The sequence below is a fragment of the Bos taurus genome, chromosome 16 (assembly GCF_002263795.3).
Source record: "Bos taurus isolate L1 Dominette 01449 registration number 42190680 breed Hereford chromosome 16, ARS-UCD2.0, whole genome shotgun sequence".
NCBI classification, from domain to species: domain Eukaryota; kingdom Metazoa; phylum Chordata; class Mammalia; order Artiodactyla; family Bovidae; genus Bos; species Bos taurus.
The window spans coordinates 39,618,977-39,637,922 of NC_037343.1; the positions used below are offsets into that span (position 1 = coordinate 39,618,977).

The 18,946-nt window shown below is 35.5% G+C and overlaps 1 protein-coding gene, 1 long non-coding RNA gene and 3 other non-coding genes across 13 annotated transcripts in view; 2 read left to right on the forward strand and 3 right to left on the reverse strand.

Moving 5' to 3' along the window:
* DNM3 (dynamin 3) overlaps positions 1–18,946 on the forward strand; it is a 651,174-nt gene that overhangs the window by 359,899 nt on the left and 272,329 nt on the right. The gene's annotated exons all lie outside the window — the stretch shown is intronic.
* LOC132342463 (uncharacterized) lies at positions 362–6,749 on the reverse strand. Its single transcript, XR_009490842.1, has 2 exons — positions 3,941–6,749; positions 362–2,376 (listed from the first exon to the last, which is right to left on the reverse strand). It is a non-coding gene; the product is annotated as an uncharacterized lncRNA (long non-coding RNA).
* Positions 573–682, reverse strand: MIR214 (microRNA mir-214). Its single transcript, NR_031345.1, has one exon. It is a non-coding gene; the product is annotated as a microRNA mir-214 (primary transcript).
* On the forward strand, positions 583–663 carry MIR3120 (microRNA mir-3120). Its single transcript, NR_107720.1, has one exon. It is a non-coding gene; the product is annotated as a microRNA mir-3120 (primary transcript).
* Positions 6,368–6,471, reverse strand: MIR199A-1 (microRNA mir-199a-1). Its single transcript, NR_030908.1, has one exon. It is a non-coding gene; the product is annotated as a microRNA mir-199a-1 (primary transcript).

The window sequence follows — 18,946 nt, forward strand, 5'->3', positions numbered from 1 at the left end:
AGAAGCAATTATTCTAATACATTTGAAAATTATGTTGGAAGTAAATACTCTTTTCGCTGTGTTTTACCCAGACCCACGCTGGCAGAGTTTGTTAACTCAAAATACATGATCCCTGGAATATTATCTCGTCACTCTTTTTCCTTTCTCCCTCTCTTTCTCTTGAAAAGTCATGATGTTTAGTTTAGTTCCAAAACTAAACTTAGTTTTGGGAGTAGAATTATTAGAATTACTTATTCTTTGTCAAGCATCAGGCTGAAGTTTTATTCATTTAGGGGATGCTGCAAAACTGTGTACAATCAATGTCAAGGGTAGTAATTTACTGACAACAATTAGGAAAAGAGAACTATAGAAAGCACAGTAATATTTTCAGAAATGGGTTTTATTATATTTCATAAGCACCACTCACTTTACTTTTGGTGGGTTTCAATATTTGAATAATAATAATAATACATACGAGTTAAGAAACCAACAAATTAAAACTCCAGGCCCCCGCGTCCCTCATTTTGGTTGTAGCTCTTGGTGTAGATGCTATGGTGTGAGGGCTGCTTTCTTTCAATGGCTGGTTGTCATTCAGGCTGGGTTGTCATGTGACTGCCTGTCTGTGCCTGCTGTACAGGTGAGCGGATGTTCTGCACAGCAAGTGTAGACAGGCAGACACATGACAACTCCGTCCAGCCAGGCCCTTGGTTCCTTCGGGTTTCCTTTGCTCATGGGCAGATACAATCAGTCTGTTTTCCAGATTTGGTGATTTTGGAAGGTCAGGGGAAAGGGAGAAAAACACACAATAGAATTAAACATTAAAACATTATGGAGCTAAAAACAAGTTAGACTTTTGACTTTATTCAGAAAGTACACTGATACATTTGTTCCAAATGTGCTAACATGGATAATTGACATAACAGAAAACTCACAGACATTTTCAGGAAAAAACAACAACAAAAAAGACTAAACACACGGTTTATTCTTAAATCCAATTCATATTACTACTGGCCCACATGCAGTCAGAGTTCAGAGTAATTGAACCAGATGTTTTTCCTCTTCACGAAAACTCTGCATATTTTAAAACTGAGGTTAAAGATAAAGACTGTGTTTATACATGTTTCTGGTAATGGATAAGTACCATAACCTTGCCCATGAAAAAGAAGCTTGTCATTTACATGGAAATGGAAGCCATATTCATAATAATTAATGACCCTAAAGTATTTGACAGTTCAACCAGTGCACTTTGGTATCTGATGCTTTGACAGTGGGATTTTCACAAGGGAATGTACTTTCATCAATATTTTATTAAGCAACAAATTTATTTAAATTTCTCATATTCTTTTTAATGCAAAGTTTTAGAGTATGGATGTGAAAACCAAATAAAAAGCAATTGTGAGCTTAAGTTCTCCTCCTCTTAATTAACTACAGGGCTGTGCCATGAATCAAGGGGGTATAATCTAAAAGGTTGTTGTTCATAGTGATGCTCACAGTGTGTTTTGGACATGTTAGTGCAGTGCTGTTACAAAATAGTACCTTAAGCATGGAGAAGGAAACTTGATTTCATATCCAAAAAGGAAAATCAGACCCTTTAAAAATTTTCCTTAAAATTCATATAAGAAAGAGTTAATAGTGATAAACATACAGTTAGGAAATTTAATTCTGGTGACTTGAGAATAATTCTAGTGGTTATTTTAATATAAATGATCAATTCACATCCTTAGAGATATTTAACAAATTCCTCTGCTCTTTAAAAAATAAAATATCTAGATAGTCAAAATTCCAATAAACAGAATTTCTTAAAGAGCAAAATGAAACCTTATTGTCCAAGGAGTGTGTACTTAGGGAATTTTTTCCAAAGAATTTTAAGGAAGCAAATAGTTTGTTATTTCCCTTTAATTGTAAAATTCTGCGAAAATAGAGAAGAGAAAGTTTATGGAGAACAAATTAGATTTTAGAGACTGAAAAAATGACACTATTCTACACATCTAAATTTTTATGCAATGATTAGATATGGTACAGTTTTAACAAAAAGTTGGTAAGTGCAACTTTCTATTTATTTAATTTCAAAAAATAAATATCAGATTCTGTTTCTGGTCATCACTTCTGAGTAGAAGACTTATTATTTTTTCTTGACAGAATCAAAACCATCACTAAACTTGGCTGCTACTTAGATAATTACAAGGCCAGAGTATGCAAAAACAAATACCTTAAGGAATTATTTTGTTACTGTTGCTGCCTTCAGTGCAACAGAAAATATTTATGGAGTGATTCACTAACAAAGAGCATATTGGTGGAAATTTAAAATTACTGTAATTCTGTATAGTTTTCCCTCTCTCTCCCATAAATAATTTGATCCAGTTAACTCTGCTCAATTAAAGGAATGATGCATGCAACCTGAAAAAATAGAAAGAAATATTTGTGAGTTTATATTATCCTTTAATATGAAGCAATTCTATTAAAACAAGATATCCCAATATCTTTGTGTCTGAAAAACCATAACTGTTTTGCAGGGGGAAAAAATCTTGCTAAAAAATGATTTTATTCTACTTATAAGCCTTTTGGACAATTTATATTTCTAAAAAATTTTAAAAGCATAATTTTAGTAAGCATGTGGCATATAACTTTTTGGTTATATTGAACCTGCCCCTAAGCTTCTTTAAAAGATGGAAGGCTAAAAACATATTGCAGACTTTTTTCTATCTTCTAAACTGTTCAGTGACTATTAATTCATTATCACTCAAAATAGGTAAAATATAAAAGAGCTATTTATATTTTATTATACCTTCTATTTTATATATGGTCATATACTGTTTTTTGGTCTTTTATTTATGACCTTAAGAAAGAAATGCAAAAAATGAATCCTATTCTAAGTCTTTTACAGCAAAATTCAACCAAAGCAACTCCAGGAAACTGGTTGTCACAAAAAGTCAGGAAATTCAAAACTAAGATTTAATTATTTTCCTTAATTTACTTTATTACCTCTATTTATTAAAACTGATAAAAATTCTTAATGAGAGCACTTCAAACAATTGACATATATTTCTATCTACATAATTTGTAGCACACCAAGGTGAAAAAAGTAGAAGAAAGCAAATAAGAAAGTTTCAATCTTTATGCAGGAATTTCCTGTCTTTTCTTAGGTTAAAGCCTGACTTCTAGTTATTTTAAGTTGGTATTTATGAGTGATGATCTCTTAGTTATTATTTAGACATTGAGATGGGTGAGATAGTCTCCGTAGAGAGAGGAAAGTGGGTTGTTTTTAAAAAACAAATCTCTCGTACAGTAATCAAAAGCTTTGACTTCTCTTTAGTAAGGGTGGATGCTGGTGGGTAAGTGAACATTTTTGCATTACCAAATTGTATTTCGTTTTTATGTCCTGTAACAGTTTTAAGACTTCAACCAGAAAAAAAGGGGGTTGAGGAAGAAGATTCCTTCATTAGGAGTTTTGTGCCAGAACTCTTTCCCACAAAGTGAAAAACTTGGGTGGTCTGTAGGGTGAGAGGTGGGGGTAGATAGTATATTTTGGTTTTTAAAAAATATAAACACAGTATCTTGGCAGAAAGCTCAAATGCCAAGCAGGAAGGACATTAAACCTATTGACAACTGCAAGAAAGTGATCAGTGTGAAATTTTGTCCCATTATAACTAAATTTTCTTTGATTTTGAGATCTATGGCTTAAAAAAAAAATAGTGGGAGTTGAAAATGTAAATAAACTGTTTTATATTGATTCTTTTCAATTAAGAAGTGATGTTGTTGAAGCTAAGGCTCTGAATTTCCTTTTCTTAGATAGCGGAAAAAATTCTCATTTTAACTCAGTAACTAGTCTAACTTATCAATCACCATGTGCTAAAATGCAAAATAACTACTAAGTTTCTAAGAAGTATAGTTTGGACAGGCCTTGCAAACAATTTTATCTTTCTGAAGATGTACAATATTTTATTTTAATACTTACACTTACCATTATTTCCAGGGGTAGTTTTAGTAGAGGATGTTCATTGTTGGTTAGTTTCCTCTGGAATAGATCCCTTGATTCCTAAAATATTTGTATATTTCCTTACAAAGTAATATCAAAATAAAGTTAAACATTATCCTAATTGCCCTGGAAATAGATAAGGTTATTTTACCATACATATGTTTATACATGTTGGTATATATACCAGCGCATAAACTACCATCTTTCCTTTAGTTGGCAGTGGTTTATACAGTGAGCTTTTACTTTGGATTTTTAATTTAATCCATACAATTTAAAAATACATATCATTCCTTCCCGTTTGTTAAAAGCTTGCATCAAAAATAGGCTGCCCGAACTCCACCGAGCACATTCAGGGGTTCCTTGTCTATGCTTTTTGCAAATTAATAATGTTTCTGCTTCTGTGTTTAGGCCAAGGACACCATCGGGTCTCTCTGTCTCCAGACTAAAAGTCACCATGAGGGAAAAAATAGGTGAGGAACCAGTGGTGATTTGTTTCTTTAAAGCAAAAATACCACTTAATATGAAAAAAGACATTTAAATTAAACATACGTGAAATGAAAGCAAGTTAGGAAATTCAATTATTCTATGGAGTAAAAACACAAGACAAAAAACCCTCAAATTAGAAAATTCTTAAATATTGCCAAAGTACTTTATCTTCTTTGGTAACTATATCGAATAGTAAAAGTGTGTTTCTTGAAAGAATAAACTCCTGTAAAGCTACCTAATAGATTTTTTTTTGTTTTCCTATGTTAAAAACAAAAACAAAACAAAAAAAAACTGCAGATTTAAAAAATCTTACTTGTTCTGTTAGAAATAATTAATATGGAAGCCTCCAAGATACAATAGGAAAAAAAAAAAAAGGATGACTACTGAATCATTTAAATGGAAGAAATAGCTGTAATAAATCCTTGCTTTTTATGTTTTAGCTAAAAACCATGAATAAAAGAGATAACTTTTCTACCAGTTTTGGAATGATCAAAGTGGTAACTTTTAAAATAAATTCTTTCAACAAAATATAACTAGGGGGAACCTTTGGTAATCAAATGTTTTGCCCGAGAACTTGTGACAATGTTTGAATTGTTGCAAAATGTATGATTTGGAAAAGGATTTGTTAAGGAATCACTATAAAATGACAGAATTTAAAGGAGGACAAAAGAGGGTACATTCACACAAAAGCCTAAAGAACAGATGTTTTCATTATATGGAATTGTTTGGGGATAGATATAAATAGGGGTTAAGGCAGTAACGTTTTTTCCAGAACGTTCTTTAAGGGACCCATCTCTAAAGTTCAGCATGGATCGTATTGCAGGTATTGCAATCCAGACTTTCTCCATTATTCTCTCTATTGGGATTACATTCAGCTTGAGGGTTTTCCTCCCTCCCACCTTCCTCCCCCTCTCCCACCCTCCTTCACCCCCAGGACAGCTGGAAACTGACCAAAGAAAACTTTGCTTTCGTTTACAAATTCCTTTTTTATCAGTGGGTTTCTAGACAAAGTACCTTATCATTTTAAGTGCTCAGAGAAATAGAAGCACTGTAAAATATAGCCAGGAGGGCTCAGCTGACCAGCAGTTATCAACCATTCTTAGATTTTAAAAAAATGTAATACAGAGATATATATTGGAATATCTGAATATAGAGGTTTTTATTCTCCAATTTATTTGGTTGCTGACTCAATAAGTTCTGGGTTGGTGCTCTTTTCTGGACCAGTCCTATCTGCATTGTCTGGTAGGCAAAAATTCTTGGCAGCCTCTCCTTTTATTGTTAGATAATATTATTCCTGATATTTATATTATATAAAATTTAAGAAAAGCACTCTTCGGATAGCATTTTTAAAATAGCAAGTATTCTTTACTTTGGGACAAAATGGATTCAGTCCTGGGATGCTAAATGTTATACTTCAGCTCTCATTCAAATACGTTTTAAGTCTCTGGATTATCAATTTCAACAATTCAAAACCAGCCTCATTAAATTATTCTTAAGTGTTTGGCGTCTTTTCATATTTCATTTTGAAGTGGGAAAACCTTTAAATTTAAGAAAATACTTAAACTCTTCCAAAATTGAACAACATCTAGTAAATCGCAGTGTACCACACATCGTTGCTGTTTTAAAACTAAACGCAGACCTGTCTGTCACAATCCCGCCTCGGTTTCTCTCCCATGTGAAAGCAAATTGTTGGCTCCCCACCTGGGCTCTCCTGGTCACAGCCCAGGTGAGCAGTCAAGAAGGCCTTACCCACAGGTCTTCCCTCGAGCAGTCCTTTCTCGGCAGTGTCCCCGAGGGCTTCCTGGCCCCTACTGTGCAAAACCTGTGAAGAAAAACACTGGATATGAGATTCGAAAAAGGAGCAAACAAATGTCTTCCTCCTTGGAAACAGCCACTTTTGTCCCCAGCTGTCCATGGCGTTGCTCTCCCTTGCCCAGTCTAACCAATGTGCAGACTACTGTACAACGGCATTGTCCTGAACAGGTAGTCTGAACACTGGGGCGACGGAGCAGGATCTCCAGAAGCTTCCAACTATGCACTTAAAAATCCTCTCCCGGTCTTGGGGAAAAGCCTCCCTTCCTGCACCAGGGGTTGCCTTCGGCTTCCCCCCCTGAATTCTGCTGCCCCGACTGAGACTCAAGGGCTGTGATTTCCAGTCTTGACGTGGCACATTTGCTGCAGACTGGGGAACTGGCAATGAATTTAGGACCAGGAAAAGGGGGAGGGCTGGGCTGGAGAGTCCATATATGGGATGATGTCACCCTGGGGAGGTTTGGGTATGCGCTGTGCCGCTGGAGAGACCGCTGGAATCGCCTGCTCTCAGACATGGGTCTGTGCATAAAATGGTACCAGATGTTTTAGTGTAATGTTAAGCAGTCATTTCATCTTCAGGCCAGATTTTTTTCCTCAACTGGGCAGGAAGTGGGCCCCAGTATGGAAAAGCTGTAAAAAAAAAAAAAAAGAGTCGAGATGTACAGTTCTGCTGTGGCCAACTGAAAGTGAGTTAGTGTAGAAGTACAAATTTGCTGTCCGATCCAGGCTAGAAAAGTAATTTGAAGATAGAGGGTAGATAAAAAAGTAAACAGTAAGTTGAACACTGGAAGCCAGGGCTCATTTGGAAACCTTTTTGAGCTTTCCTGTGGTACTTTATTTTCTGGTATTTCACTCGTCAGAAAGGGCAGATAAGTTCATTTTTTTTTTTTTCCCTCTCTCTCTCTCTCTTTCCCTCCTCCTCCTCCTGTCTGTTGGATCTGTCAGCGGCTTGCAGGCTGATCTAGACTTGAACAGTAATTATAGCAACTTCCTGAAAGTGAAGCCCCCATGAAAAGTCTGGAGAAATGTTCTTTGTCATGGCCTCTCCATGAGTAATTAGTTCCACATGTGGCCTTCCTCAGCGATTTTGGCTGGCTCTCCGAACGCTGTGCTATAGCTTGACCTAAAGAAACTTAAACGTTTTCATTTCAAGCCTCCACTATGAAATAACAACTCCGATCTCCTAACAAATTACCTCTGGTAGATCCATGCTATTAGGTACAGCACTGTTTTTTTCACTGGTAATTCCTGGTTCTGTGTTAGTATTTTTGTTTTGTTTTAATGGTATTCTACTGCTTAGTTTTATCGCTGGTTAATTAAATCTGTTGAAATTTGCCAAGTACCGCTTGACCAAAGGTTATAACGTATCAGCCTGCTGGCATCTACTTTTCTTCTCTTGGTGATGTTTTCAATTATATATTCTGTTGAATATTCTGATTGTCCAGTTCTCTGACTTCCCGTCCATAGTATTCTGATTGAAGTTTGAGTTGCCTCAAACAAGAGCTTGATTAATAGCCCTTCCAGAGATCAAAATGTGAGAAAATTTCTAGATAGCTTCCAAATTTGAGTGGCTAAACTAAGAAACTTAGAATTCTTTCAAGAAATACAGCCAACGAAATTCATTTCTACTGACTGTCCGCAGTACTTTTTAGAAGCAGAAAAATCTCTCTCTTTAAAATATGTTGGATTGAATATTTCAGAAGACTTCAAGTGAGAATTCTCTCAAAGCATTTTCTTGTTGTTAAATGTCTTCTCTTGAATTAACATACCATTAAAGGGTTCAAAAGTTATTACAAGCCCTGCTCACCTAAGGAGGGAGATTAAATAAGATTAAAATAGAATTATCCAGCAGTTTAGGATGGAACTAAGATATTAGCATTAGGTGCATCATTCATAGAGAGATTTAAATCATCAGTGGAAATTTGGAGGGATTACTTCCTATCATTGTAGTTCTGCTTCCATGCTTATGTTTTCAGGGCTTATTCCATAGTGATTGAGCAAGCCCAGTGTGCCTCAACTTCTTTTTCCCCTGTCATTACTTCACAGTATTACATAGTGCTAGAAATATGCAAGTGTGACTGTGCTGTGCTTAGTTGCTCAGTTTGTATCCAACTCTTTGTGACCCCATGGACTGTAGCCCACCAGGCTCCTCTGTCCATGGGATTTTCCTGGCAAGAATACTGGAGTGGGTTGCCATGCCCTCCTCCAGGGGATCTTCCCAACCCAGGGATCAAACCCAAGTCTCCCGCGAATTCTTAACTGTCTGAGCCACCATGCGAAGCCCAAAGTAATAGTCTCATTACATGTGGAGATGTCTCATTACATCTGTCTTTTTTGAGTATGTATATGTTTACTCGCAAATCATCATAGAGGAGCCATGAGCCAGAGGGATCATAGTCAGTCAGGAATCTAGCACTCCAGCTATGGGCTTGTTGCTGTCGCAAACAGTGAAAGCCTTTCCTCTGCCCTCTATTGAACATTTTTATTGATGAAACATGCCTTGGGAATTTTTGTAAGGCTGATGAAAGGTGATTCCAATTAATCTGCTCCATGATTTCATCTTAGTTCACACATCTATGCTTTTTCAAATATAAGAGATATCTGTTTCTCAAATAGGGTTTTTTTAAATGACATTTTATTTAAGGAACTCACTTTTATACTTATTTTTACTGCTTTTGAAGCATTTTAAGTGATTTTATACAAAAACAACTAGACAGGTTATGTTCCACTTAGCATATATGCCCATCTCATTGGGCCTCCGAGTGAGAAAAACTTTCTTCCAAATAGTTCAACAAATATTTACTCTTGCACGTCGGACACGACTGAGCGACTGAACTGAACAGAACTGAACTCATGTGCTAGTCACAATGCCAGGGACTGGAATTAAGATGAAAAAGTTATGAATCCTGCCCTCAAAGAGCTCACACTTACTTCTAACATTAGGAATGCTAATTTGTGACCAAGTTCAATTGGAAGAAGTCTGCCATGCCTTTATGGAAAGCCCTTGGCATTCACTTAGAAATGACCTGAGGACTTTTCTTAAAGTTATAAATTAAATATCTAAATTGTGATGGGCTCTAAAAAACAAAGTTAAACGTGATAAAGGCACTTGCCTTTGAGTACTGTTGTTATTTAACTCAGTTATTTCAAAAGGTATTGACCAAAGTGATAGTTTGAATCAATGGATGGTTTTGGGTGACTACAGATTTTGCTCTTTTTGAAAATGTCATGAAAAGGAAGCACTGTTTCAGTTGGTTATCATTCCCAAGCCTAGCAAATTTTTATAATTTTAGAAATTCTCAAACTAAAACCAGGACTGAGTCTTGTTTCTATATATTTATAAAGGAACATTTATAAAGTGTTATTAGTATTTACAGTTAGAATAGTCTGCGACATCTAGGTATGCACCCTTCAGATAGCATTTATATAGCTTTAATTTTGTTGGTTGCAAGATTAGTACAGGGGCATTATGAAAGTTCAAATAATAGAAAGTATGTAAGGAAAAAGTTAATAATCTTTCCCTCCAACCCCTACCCTCTCTGCTTTTTCAAATTAATGGTAACAGTTTAATGTGAACCTTTTTACCACCTTCTGAATGGTTATTTTATAGCCTCTTTATAGATGACAAAATTGTTTCATATACAGTCTATCCATTTCTTATAATAACTTTATGGGGTAAATATTATGATTCCCATTTTATTGGTGGTGAAATTGAGGCTCAAAGAGGTTAAGCATATTACTTCATGTAATTACAGTAAGTGGCAGAACTCAACTTTTTTCTGACTCAAAGGCTGTGCTGAGAAGCATATTGTTAGCCCACATAGATAAATTTTTCCCTTATTGGATTTGAATAGCACTTTACATTTCCTGTTAATAATTTATCAGTTATCTGCTGTCTTCTTTTAGCTTTGTACTAAAATATTATTATTTCACACTTTGATTTTTTTCCCCAAGTAGAATATATTAATTGAATTTAGAAATGGTGTCTGTACTCTCCTTAACTAACCTGAAGTAGGCCAGTCAGTAAATTATCAAAAATTAGTAAAAGTTACATAGTATGTATGTGATTTCCAATCAAACTTTTATCATGATAATAATTCAAGAATTAAAGGTATACTATTTTTTATCTTAAATGGAAAATATGGTATAATTTTTAAATGTATGTGTATTGCAGTTATGTATCAGGTTGCACTGTTCTTTTAGAAATAATTGTGAACCTTGGACCAGCCATATTTCCTTACTTATTTTTGGCCTTCTAATCTTCTGGAAGCATCCTGTGTAGCTATCAGTCATACAATCTTGTGTGAAAAGCAGGATCTAACCAAGATGTAGCTTTTCCTCTCTTGTTGTTGTCTCCTTCCCAGTTTGTATTTGAGATAAAATCTAGTTGACCTCAGTTCATTGCAAATTAGGGAAGATAACCCCACTTAGTTTGGCTTTATGTTGTATGGATTAGCACTTTTTTCCCTTTTTTTATTGGAGGCAATGCTGTCTTCTGGTCACCAGCATTTCCTATTTTTGTCAGGGCCTGAAAGAGCTGGGAGATTTGTTGTAGCAAAGCTTTCCCTTTTTCTCTCCTTCTCTGACTATCAAACAAATGGCTGCCTTCAGATCACTGCAGTAAAGTGCCTTCTTAGCCAGAGATGTAACATCAGAGGCTATAAAAAGAGGAGAAATAGTCCAGAAGAGTGAACAGATTTTCTTTCAACAACTGAAAAAGAAGTTAAATTAGAACACCTGTAAATCATAAGCTTAGTTCAACTGATTTTACAGTCTTCACAAAGCTTGCAAAACGCAAAGATTGTGAGAGAGTTGATTTTAAAACGTACATTTACTAATGCATGTTTTGTTTTGCCCGTCTCTAGAATTTCCATTGCTGAGTCTGTTTATTTAGAAATCAGCCCCTAACCAAAATCAGTAAATATTTTATGAGCACTCTTTCCTCAAATCAATTGAGAAAGATAATGTTACGTCTTTGAGTTTTACTAACCACTGGCGTGCACAGCAGCCATTTCTGTATTTAAGAAACATAATACATCCGGCAGACCAACCTTACTAACTCTGGCTCCTTGAAAATCAGTCGCATGAAGGTAAATATATGATTTATGACTCCAGTAAAATTTGAAGCAGTGTCTTGAAATCTTTAGGGGGAGGTTAAAAAAAAAGGATTGGAAAATTAATGCTGGCCTTTTGAGGCAGATTTTAAGTGAGAGCGTACTAGGAATGCAGTCTGCTGCCTGCTTCAACCCTCAAAAGCTGATGAGCATCATCTGAATGCTATGTACTATGAACTCTCATTGAATTCCATGTTACAATCAGACTTTAAAATGAGTATTGGCTCTCTTGGACAAGAGAAATATGGTGTCCTCAGGTCACTGACAATTTTAGAATATTGACTCCTGATGTCTTTTGACATCACCAATAGTTTATTTCCTTAGTACGACTCAGAAACAAGCATGCATGGTATCAAAACGGGGAAAATAAATCTGTGTGTGCATCACATAGAGGCTCAGAAAGCATATTTTTCAGGGGTAGAAAAAGTATGCTTTTTGTGGTTGGGAGTGCAAGTGAAGCATACTGGCTCCAAGGAAATACGTGTGTGAAGAGAGCTTTCTGCTTATTCCAGAATACCTGCAGTGATGCAGTATATCGTTCTAGAAGCTCCAAATCTTTGTGATGATAGGCATACCTGCATAATACATGGCACAGTATCTTTATTATAGGATGTAAAATCTTTTGGTATATTCAGAAGGGAAATACAAATTATATGAATTGCTAAAAGGGTTAAATCCAACATAAATCTATTTAGTTAAGAATATTAAGGTTACCTTAACTGGCTTCCCAATTCTGTTCATTCTCCAGAGAATTTATTTAAGGGATATATGACAGCATATTAAAATACTTCGTTTCATGAGAAGAGAAGAGAATTTACTTTCATAGACACACAAAAGCACTTGGTGTATAAATTAGTTCATGTTGAAAAGTTATTTCCATGTTGTAAATGAATATGAATCATATATCTTTATAAAATCACTTATTTGCATATTAAGGGAAAATTGCTTCAATATGCCATGCAGAATCAGATTATGTAACTTGACACTCAGAACTACAATGTAAATGTTGTATAAAAAGGGAAGTGTACTGTTTTCCATTTTTAAAGGTTTGTTTTGTTTCTTTTTAATACTTTTTTTTGAGACTGATTTTAGACCATGATTTTAGGCCCTCCATGCTAGTTTTTCACATGTGATATATTTAATCCAACAACCTTCAAAGGTAGGATTTCTCCAAGGTTGCAGTTGAAGCAGAAGCCCCAAGAGACAGTAAAAAATAAGAGTTTTGGAACTAGAGGCTGTGGGTTTGAATCCTAACTTCACAGTTTACTATTTGGAGACCTTGGCAATTGTTTAACTGTAGTATTATGAGCTCTCATGTCCTCATCTGTAAAATAGGGTTTCTCTGAGGATTAAAAGGGGTAATGTGAGAGAAAAGCTTGGATCAGGGCTTGGCCCAGACAAAGGCCTCCTGAAGATTAGATGCTGCTGTGAGGGCACAACCAGGCCTCCATCTTGAATTCAGTTGTTGTTTAGTCGCTCAGTTGTGTCCGACTCTGTGACCCCTTGGACTGTAGCCCGCCAGGTTCCTCTGACCATGGGATTTCCCAGGCAAGAATCCTGGAGAGGGTTGCCATTTCCTTCTCCAGGGGATCTTCCTGATCCACGGATTGAACCCATGTCTCCTGCATTGGCATGTGGATTCTTCACCACTCAGCCACCAAGGAAGCCCTTTGATTCAGGTACTGACCCTCTATTCAAAACCTGGTCCTGTGACTCCAAAGTGCAAGCCACACCAAGTACTGTTCAGGAAGAAAGTGCTCTTTTCCTCAGGTATTTATAATCTCATTGGGTAAATAAATCATCTGTGTGTAAAACAGGTAAAAATAGAAGAAAATACTTGATTCTGAAAGGAAGACAACAGGATTTTTAAAAACACACTGTAGTGGGAGGGGATCCTTAAGACAACCTTTTGGAGAATCTCTTGGAAAAGTCAGTAATGACCTTCCTCTCTTTTATCTGCTTTTATTACAGTTTTGCCTGTATATATTAAAACACATGTGTATAAATGTGCAAGCATGTGTAAGTGCATGTATGTGTGTGTATATATTTATACACTTTGTAAATATTTATATGATTTATAAATATTTTTGTATATCTATATCTCTATATACTTTTAAACTAAACCAGATTTCTGTATGAGAATTACCAACTTCAAAATCAATTCTTTTCCCTTTTTAAAAGCTAAAGCATGTGAATGTTTTGTGTAATCTTAGATGTTAGTTTTCGTGCGTGCACATTTCATTATTTTTTTGAAAACTCTGCCTACCAGAGCTTTTATAACACCAGTTAAAGGTTAATAAGTGAAAATCAGGTAGGAAATGCCTTTGTCATTTTGCAAATGTACTGTTTTAAGGGGATTGATTTCTCTGCAGATGGAGCTATAGCTGATTACATTTAAAAACTGCACACACACTTTCTGTATGATTGGTTTGGTTTGGGAAGTTTATGCCCAACCTTCTGCCTTGTAGCAAAATGTTTTCCTCTAGTGCAGTGGAACTTTGTTTCTGTTTCACCTTAGTCTTTTCAAGGAAGAACTAGTCTTGAATTTTGTTGGCCAGGATGGATTATGATTCCTTTTGAAATATTGGCTTGCTTTGTTGGGGAACTAGTTTGTTTTCTTTAAGGGATCTAGACCCCACTGAAAATGTTTGGGGGTGGCCTGAGGTGCTGTCTGGCCCAGCGTGTGCATCAGTTCTCTAGAGCCCAGGCTTAGAGTTCACTTTGCATTTTCAGGGCCTCATGAAATTATTACTGAGAAGCTCATCAAAGAACTAAAAGAACTTAAAGTTCTTTTTCCCCAAGTTTTATAACAGAGAAAACAAGAACCAGAATAAGCTGTATAAGAGAAATCTTTTGATTTTTCTAAAAGTAACTGCCTCTGCCAGTAGTGAAGCCAGTGTAAAGATAACTTACTTACCTCACTTTTTTTTAATGATTCCAGTCCCTGAAATTTTCAGTACTGCATTTCAAGTGATTAGTTTTTGTAAAGTTGAGCCCCTCATTTTTTTTTTTTAACCATTAAAAAGAACAAGAAAGTCAATGGGAGTTTATTTTCCAGCAAGTTTTGTCTAGCCTATTTTTTAAGTCAATTTCAGTTACACCTCTGCCTTCAGACCATAAAATAATTGCTGTTAGTCTCCCATTAATGCTCATAATGGGTTAGGTTGAATCCAATTTGTTAATGTCCATTCTTACTTCATTTTATTATTTTTTAATTTTATTTTGCTTTGACAATACTTTGTATATTCAGACTCGTTTAGTTCCCTGCCACTTCTGTTGCATTCCTATATTGTATCATTTTCAGTGCATTTGTCTGTTGTGTATATATGCAGGGTTTCCTGAATGTATCAACTGCCCCAGTTTTTGACTTTTTTCTTTTTGGTTACTCGGCTCAGCTTGCGGGGTCTTAGTTCAAGACCAGGGATCAAATCCATGTCCCCTACAGTAGAAGCAATTCCCCACTTATACCTGTGGGGAATTAAAAATAAATGAATTTAATTAAAAATTCCCACATTGTATATTTCCTTCATATTCAGTATAGGAGAGTTTTAGTGAGTTTTGGGGATACTGATGGAAACTGTTTGGTAAGACCCTGGTAAAGACTGTTATTTGTAAGATTATTTCCATAATACCTAATATTCCAAATTCCCTTTGTTTACCTACATCAGTAGAAGTTTCAAGTTAACCTTTGTAGTGAAACCACTAAAGCCAGCTTGCTCCATGCCTACAGCAGATGTTTGGTGATTTAGTATTTGTACAGAGTAAAAAAAAATAATTGTATTTGATTTCAAATTTTCATCTTTCCTGTACAAATTCCACTTCTTTGAAGTTAAATGAAACCTTTGCTTTCTTGGATACACCTGAGGTATAAGAAAAGAGCACCAGAATTGATTGATTCTAGTTCAGCTCTGCCATTTTCTCATTTGTGAAATGAGAGTGGTTGGGATGAGACGGTTGGGAGAAGGTCTGATTTAGATGATAATTTTAAACTAAATTGGGATGTTTTTGAAGACATTCTTCAACAATTCATAGAGCAACGATTTGGAGAAGAGTGACAGCATTGCCTTGGGGCCAGGGGTTACAGTGCTGTAGCAAATACCATTTCTACCCTTGTTAACTTTTGTGGTGTTGCTGAATGTTTAAAGAAAGGAAGATCTGAAAATATTAATTAAACTAGTCTACTGTGTCAGAACGCAGTGGAATGTACTATTGTACCATATTATATCTCTACCAAAGTGATCAAAAGTCATTCAGGAGAACAGGCTTATTAACTTTTGTTCCTTTCTTCTTTTTCCTACTGTTCTGTCTTCCCCCTCTGTGTCTCTTCTGAGACTTTCTGTAGCTCTCTCCTCTCCTCTCCAGCCCCAGTTCTTCCTGTTTTTTTCTTCAGGAAACAAAGTTGGAATTGAGCTACCAGTGAAAATATATATTAGATGGTTTAATGAGATTTTGTTTTTTCTCCTTGAATTTTCAATCAGATTAATTTATCCTGTGTATGCATTGCTTTAAAAAAAAAAAAAGGCTCCAAATCTAAATTAAATTCTTTTTATACCTCCTGTGCCCTTTAAAATAGTCCTCCACAGAAGCAGTGACTTTGGAATCTTTTTCTAATATTAGATATCTTTAGAAACAAGAAGAGAAAACAGTGGAGTTTTAGATTGATCACACTGTTTTACTTTTTTTTTTTTGTGGCAACACCACACGGTTTATGGGATCTCAGTTCCCTGACCAGGGATTGAACCTGGGACACGGCAGTGAAAGCTCTGAGTCCTAATCATTAGACTACCAGGGAATCCCCCATACCATTTTGCTTTAAATTGGCTTTCTCAGTTCCAGAGACTATTGCACATCAGATTTTTCCTGATAACTTTATAGACCATTTCATTCACTCACCCATTGTTGTTTTGCTCTGCTGTTACTTCTCAAGGTGTTGCTTGACTTGTTCTGGTGTTTATGTCTCATCTTTTTTGCTTGATTATAAACTTCTTGAAGGCAGGGGGCCACACCTATAGTTGCTATATATGCTGCACAATGGCTTTCTGAATGTAATCAGGTTAATAAAGACATATTGATCAGTCTGAGATTTTCCTGAATGTGAAGAGTCAAAGGAGGTTCCTTCTTATCAAGACCATTCCAAATCACCTTACTAGATTACATTTTTAACTTCTGTATTTACATTTACAAAGACTGTCAATGTAAGCTGCAATGTAGAATGCTGTAATGCACAGGCCATTTGTAATGCATTTGAGACTGTACTTAGAACGTGCCACAAATGCTACAGATGCCATCTTACTTAAAAATCACTCATGGAAGAATATTTTAGATGAATGTCTGCTGGGAAATGACTGCCTGGAGAAATGTGGAAACCACATGAAATTCACTACGTAAAGAAATCTGGTTTCCATTTCTGCACCGAATTTTGTGCTATCAGAAAGAAGATAAGCAAGCTGTTTAAAACTAAAGTGAATGGCAACGGGATTAAAATTTTAAATCCCATATGTAAATGTATTCTGGAATTTGTGAAATTTAATCCTGTCACATAGAATCCTTTAAAAAGGGAGAAAATATGTTGAGTCTTCTAGTCTTAGATATCTCAGTGGAATGGATGAGTAATTTTGCTTCCTGTTGATGAGTAGTAATACTCTAGCATTTGTTGTTGAAATTAAAACAAAAGCCTCATTCTGGTTTTTGGTAAGCAAACATGCTTTTGAGAGTGCAAAAGGAAAGAAAACAGAAAAACCCTCTTTTTTACTTAGTTTTAGATCACCCTTTCTAGGGATGGGAGAATTTTACTGTGGTGTTTTACTTTAGCTATGTAAAACTCGATATGAGTAGGTGTTTGGCTGGACTAGATGGGAATAGGAGGGTTGAATTGCTTCAATGTTCAGAAAAAATATTCTGGAGGTTTTTTTTTTTTTTTTTTTTAGTTTTCTATTTAGTAGCCCTTATACAGTTTAAATGTATTATAAAGTTAGCATTTAAGGAAGAATAAACATGATTAAGATAAAATAGTCTGTGAATAATTAAAATGTAAAGACCAATCATTCAAGTTGTTATTTCTGTTTAATAAATATGACCAGATTGTACACACCTATGTTTAGTAGTAACATACCTGCATTTCTGAATTCAGTGGGCCTTGAAAAAAAACACCAGATCAAGATTACAAAATTAAGTTATTGTATACTTAAGTAGATTAAAACTTTTGCTTCCACAACTTAATTTCCCACTTTATGTTGGAAAGGGAGGCTCAGTTGTTTGAGGCTGATTTTATATACTGTTATTTAACATGGTGTTTTTTGGATTTTATTTTGTTTTGCTTTTTACTATTTTAACTTGCAATCTGAAAACTTTTAGCTGGCTATGCTTAATATCTAATACATAATTTGTTAGCCTACATTTATAGCCAAGGTGTCTTGTGTCCTTTGAAAGTGCCATTTTTTTAGATACGATGTAAAAATAAACTTCCAGTCACTCCATTCACTTATTTTCTCATTCATTCATTTATTCCATGAACATTTATCAGACTCCTACCATATTACAGACACTGTGCTGGAGATGGAAAGATAAATACAAAACTCATGCTTCCAGGAATTTGAGATGACTTAAAGGCCAGACACAGTTGTTAAGAAGAAAGAATGATTTCAACCTTTTGGATAAATATGTATTTACAAAAATGTTCAGGTTTATCTAACAACATGCTGTTATCTGTTTAAACACTGCAGAATGAGGGTTGTTTTTTGTTCTTGTTGTTGTTCTGGAATAAGCAGTAGAATAGTGGCTGAGTGTACAGACTGTGGAGCTAGACAGTCATATCTGAAGCTTGTTGTATATCCAGCTCTACCACTTACTTCGCTGTGCTGTTGGGAATATTTACTTGTCATTCTTGTTATTTGTTGTGATCCACACAGTCAAAGGCTTTAGTATAGTCAATAAAGCAGAAGTAGATGTTTTTTTGGAATTCTCTTGCTTTTTCTATGATCTAACAGATGTTTGCAATTTGACCTCTGATTTCTCTGCCTTTTCTAAATCCAGTTTGTACATCTGTAAGTTCTCAGTTCACATACTGTTTAAGCCTAGCTTGAAGGATTTTGAGCATTACCTTGATAGCATGTGAAGTGAGTGCAGTTGTGCGGTAGTTTGAACATTCTTGGCATTGCCCGTCTTTGGGATTGGAGTGAAAACTGAACTTTTCCAGTCCTGTGGCCACTGCTGAGTTTTCCAAATTTGTTGGGAGCACTTTCACAGCATCATCTTTTAGGATTTGAAATAGCTCAGCTGGAATTCCATCACCTCCACTAGCTTTGTTCATGAGTGATGCTTCGTAAGGCTCACTTGACTTCACACTCCAGTATGTCTTGCTCTGAGTGATCACCCATCATGGTTATACAGGTCATGAAGATCTTTTTTGTATAGTTCTTCTATACAAAGTGGCAAGTGGTATTCTTGCCACTTCTTAATATCTTCTGCTTCTGTTAGATCCATATGGTTTCTGTCCTTTATTGTGCCTATATTTGCATGAAATATTCCCTTAGTATCTCTGATTTTTTTTTTTAAGAGAACCTAGTCTTTCCCATTCTAT